Source organism: Sprattus sprattus (assembly GCF_963457725.1).
Source record: "Sprattus sprattus genome assembly, chromosome: 11".
Taxonomy (NCBI): Eukaryota; Metazoa; Chordata; class Actinopteri; order Clupeiformes; family Clupeidae; genus Sprattus; species Sprattus sprattus.
The window spans coordinates 25,927,830-25,932,829 of record NC_137909.1 but is presented as its reverse complement, the minus strand read 5'-3'; the positions used below and the strand labels follow the sequence as shown (position 1 = coordinate 25,932,829).

The window sequence follows — 5,000 nt, the reverse complement described above, 5'->3', positions numbered from 1 at the left end:
GTGTGTGTGTGAAGCTGAAGTGTTGTGAATTGTGTGTGTGATGGCATGTGAGGTTTGTGTGCGTGCGGCTCAAAGGTTTCTCCTTAAGACACCTCCACCCCTCCGCACCTCCACACCTCCACACCTCCGCACCTCCACCCCTCCACACCTCCACCCCTCCACCCCTCCACCCCTCCACACCTCCACCCCTCCACACCTCCACCCCTCCACACCTCCACACCTCCACACCTCTACACCTCCGCACCTCTGCACCTGTGCACCTGTGAGGGTCCCTCAGACCAGCTGCGTTTCCTGCTCCACCCGTCTTCTCTCCTTTGTCGATTAGTGTAGCTTTTTACACTGGTCAGACACACAAACACACACACCCACACACACACACACACTCACACACACACTCACACACACACACACACTCACTTACACTAAAACACACACACACACACACACACACACACACACACACACACACACACACTCACACACACACACTCACACACACACACTCACTTACACTAAAAGACACACGCACATACACACACTCACATACACTCACAGTCCAGCAGCACAGCAGTGGCCACTTCTCCACACGCTCTAATTTCACGCCCCCAGTCTGCTGGTGTGCTTGTGTGTGTGTGTGTGTGTGTGTGTGTGTGTGTGTGCTGGTGTGTGTGTGTGTGTGTGTTTGTGTGTGCTGGTGTGTGCTGGTGTGTGTGTGCTTGTGTGTGTTAGGTGTGTGTGTGTGTGTGTGTGTGTGCTCGCTCCTGTCTCTACATGGTGATGTTTTGACATTGCAGCTGTTGGGAGAAATAAAACTGTCACTGTGTGTTTCCTCTGGTGCAGTTATTAGTGCAGATGGAGGGTTTAAAAAGGACAGAGTGTGTGTGTGTGTGTGTGTGTGTGTGTGTGTGTATGTGTGTGTGTGTGTGTGTGTGTGTGTGAGTGAGAGAATGTGTGCATGTCTGTGAGTGTGTATGTTTGTGTGTGTGCATGCGTGTGAGTATGTGTGTGTGTCCTACAGCTGTGTATGCTGTATATTCACCGATAGGGAATATACACGTTGTGAATATACACATGTACATTTATACACACCCTCACACACACACACACACACACACACACACACACACACACATGTTCCTCATGTCTGAAATGCTCGTCTCATCTCCCATCCCTGTGGTGTGTTGAGATGACAGGCCACCATCTCCACACGCCAGAGAAACCATCAGGTGACATTACAGTGACATTCCGGCCCGGCCGCAAACGTGACAATATAATCTTGCCGTAACCGTGACGACCCTCTCTGGTGACAGCCATCGTCCCACAGCGAATGACATTAAACACAGTAGACAGATGAAAGCCCAGCAAATGTCAGCCATCCTTGCGCAAACTACACACTTAGACATACATACACACACACACACACACACACACACACACACGTGGATGACACATGTTGCACATATAGGCAGGGGAGATGCGGGTGTGTGTGTCTGTCTTTTATGTGTGTGTGTGTGTGTGTGTGTGTGTGTTTGTGTGTGAGGGTGCGTCAGTGAGTGTGTGTGTGTGAGTGTGAGTGATTGGTGTCGCCCTTTCCATGGGTCGCGTGGCGTAACATCTGTGGGGAGACGGCTGTGACGTGGGTGTGTGTGGGTGTGTGGGTGGGTGTGTGTGTGTGTGTGTGTGTGTGTGTGAGGGGGTGTGTGTGCCTTCAGCAGATGCTCCCCCAGCGTCCGAGCCAAACATCTGGAGGCCATCAGCCCTCAGCTTTAATCAGGGGCGCCGGGGCGGCTGCTCAAGCCTATGCTCTAGAGCAAGTGAAGTGTGTGTGGGTGTGTGTGTTTGTGTGTTTGTGTGCGTGTCTGTATGTGTGTGTGTGTGTGTGTTTGCGCACGTGTGTGTGTGTGTGTTTGTGTGTGTGTGCATGTCTGTATGTGTGTGTGTGTGTGTTTGCGCACGTGTGTGTGTCTGTATGTGTGTGTTTGCGTGTATGTGTGTGTTTCTGTTTGTGTGTTGGCGCACGCGCGTGTGTGTGTGTGTGTGTGTGTATGTCAGTGGACGAGTGGAGCTGAGCTTGAGTGAGTAGGGCACTGATGCTCACATGACCTGCCTCCATGGTTTAATGTGGTTATAATGTGTTACTGGTCTGGATCACACACACACACACACACACACACACACACACACACACACATGTGGTTATAATGTGTTACTGGTCCTGATCACACATCAAAGTTCCTCTTCAGCATGGTTCTGTTTGTCCACGTGGGAATGAGCTGGAGCGGGACAGAGCGTTGACAAGGGGAGAGACCTGATGAGTGACATAGCTATGAGCTGAAGGAGGGATGAACTAGAGGAGTGATATTAAGATAGAGGGATGAATTCGAGGAGTGGTGTTTAGATGGAGGGATGAACTGAAAGAGTGATATTAAGATAGAGGGATGAAATGGAAGAGTGGTGTTTTGATGGAGGGATGAAATGGAGTGGTGTTTTGATAGAGGGATAAACTAGAGGAGTGGTGTTGAGATGGAGGGATGAAATGCAGGAGTGGTGTTGAGATGGAGGGATGAAATGGAGGAGTGGTGTTGATGGAGGGATGAACTAGAGGAGTGGTGTTGAGATGGAGGGATGAATTCGAGGAGTGGTGTTTTGATAGAGGGATGAACTAGAGGAGTGGTGTTGAGATGGAGGGATGAACTAGAGGAGTGGTGTTGAGATGGAGGGATGAAATGGAGGAGTGATATTAAGATGGAGGGATGAAATGGAACAGTGGTGTTTTGATGGAGGGATGAAATGGAGTGGTGTTTTGATAGAGGGATAAACTAGAGGGGTGGTGTTGAGATGGAGGGATGAACTAGAGGAGTGGTGTTGAGACAGGAGCAGGCGATGGAGACAGATTCACTTCCTGGGATTTATGTCCCAGCAGCGCCTCCAGATATGGCCATACACACACACACACACACACACACACACACACACACACACACACACACACACACACACACACTTTCTCTCTCTCACACACACACACACACACACACACTTTCTCTCTCTCACACACACACACACACACACACACACTTTCTCTCTCTCACACACACACACACACACACACACACACACACACACTTTCTCTCTCTCACACACACACACACACACACACACACACACACACTGGGCCCTATCTTGCACCCAGCGCAATTGACATTGTCACCGACGCATGTATCATTCCTATCTTGCACCCGGCGCACAGCGCGATTTTCCCTCCAGAGACGCGCTTCGAAATGAACTTGCGTCGACATGGGCGGGGGCGGAACAGAGAAGGCGTTTCTCTGGCGCAAGTGGTATTTTGCAGTTTCAAAACAACGCCGTGCGCCGTGCGCCATTGACCAAAAAAAAGCTGGTCTAATGTGAGGCGCAATGTCTAAAGTCTGTAACGCGTATTCAGAACGCTATTTTAAGGGCGCATGTGCTTGCCCGCACAGTATAGGACCTATAGGCTACACTTTACTTCTGTCGTCTTCACGAGAGATTTACACCAATTGTTTGGCAAGACATATATAATTACAAGGAAAATAAAGTATTTTGCACATGAGGAAATCATTGTGATATCCGTATCCAAGACATTTAAAAACTAGGCATACATCTAGCGTACACAATTGACCCAAATGATTCAGGTTAATTGAAGCTGCGTGACATTTGATTTATTGTATGGCTTTGTTGCATTTATCTAATGCCAGTATTATTATAAATCTTGTAAACTCATCTCTGTGTATGTGGACTTTATTTATGTACCTTGGGTTTGGTCAGCTGGTGCACTGGCTTGGGTGCCGATTTCCATGCCCCCAAATCCCTGCACGCTCTCAGGCGTGAGGGTAGACGTGGCGATGTCCTCTGCTGCCGTCAGATCCTGGGTCGAGGCAGATCCACCTCCCGTGAAGGCACGAGAACGTGTGTTACCTTCCAGCTTGGATGTCCCACGTCTCCGGACGTCATTATAGCGTTTTCGGCAACGTTTTCGGGTGCCCCGTTGCAGAAACAATCACGGCAATATCTTGACATGCTTGCTTGACTTTGCTTACTTTTGGAGGGTTTCTCGCATCCCCATATATATCTATCTCCCAGCTTTTTACAAAGCCATACAATAAATCAAATGTCACGCAGCTTCAATTAACCTGAATCATTTGGGTCAATGTGTAGGCTACATGTATGCTTATTTTTAAAATATCTTGGATATGGATATCACAATGATTTCCTCAAGTGGTAAATACTTTATTTTCCTTGTAATTATATATGGCTTGCCAAAAAATTGGTGTAAATCTCACGTCGGTCTCCTCGGCTGTGAACTTCTCCGGTCTTCCACCAGGTAATTCCGCCATCAAAATAACAAGCCGCTATGGACTATGCGCTTCTCGCTCTTAAAGGGAATGTGAAATGACGCTCGGATTGGTTTATTGCATATTACGCCCAAACCACACCTATGGCTGAGTAACCTCCTTTGGACCAACCCTTTTGACACTTGCGCTGGACGCAAGTGTGTTTTTTCCGCCGTTAAAATAGCAACTGCGCCATAGAGCCGCCCACACAGCTACTTGCGCTTGGCGCCGTCCTACTTGCGTTTCTGATCGGCAAGATAGGGCCCACTTTCTCTCACACACACACATATACACACAAACAGATACATCAGCAGGAGCAGGTATCCAGTGTGTGTGTGCTGCTGCTCTACTGCAGCCAGTGCTAATAAGGGCGTCAGCCTGTGCTTCATCTCTCTGTCACGCTCACTTTTTCTCTCCAGATATATACAGTTTTCTCTCTCTCTATCTATCTATCCTTCTCTCTGTCACACTCACTTTTTCTCTCCAGATATATACAGTGTTCTCTCTCTCTCTCTATCTATCTATCTATCCTTCTCTCTGTCACTCCACTTCTCTCCAGATATAGTTTTCTCACTATCTATCTATCTATCGATCCTTCTCTCTGTCACTACTTCTCTCTCTCACTTA

General features: G+C 48.4%; 1 protein-coding gene across 2 annotated transcripts in view; it reads left to right on the top strand.

The window, feature by feature from the left end:
- The window catches only part of mcc (MCC regulator of WNT signaling pathway), a 108,594-nt gene that overhangs the window by 70,582 nt on the left and 33,012 nt on the right, over positions 1-5,000 (top strand). The gene's annotated exons all lie outside the window — the stretch shown is intronic.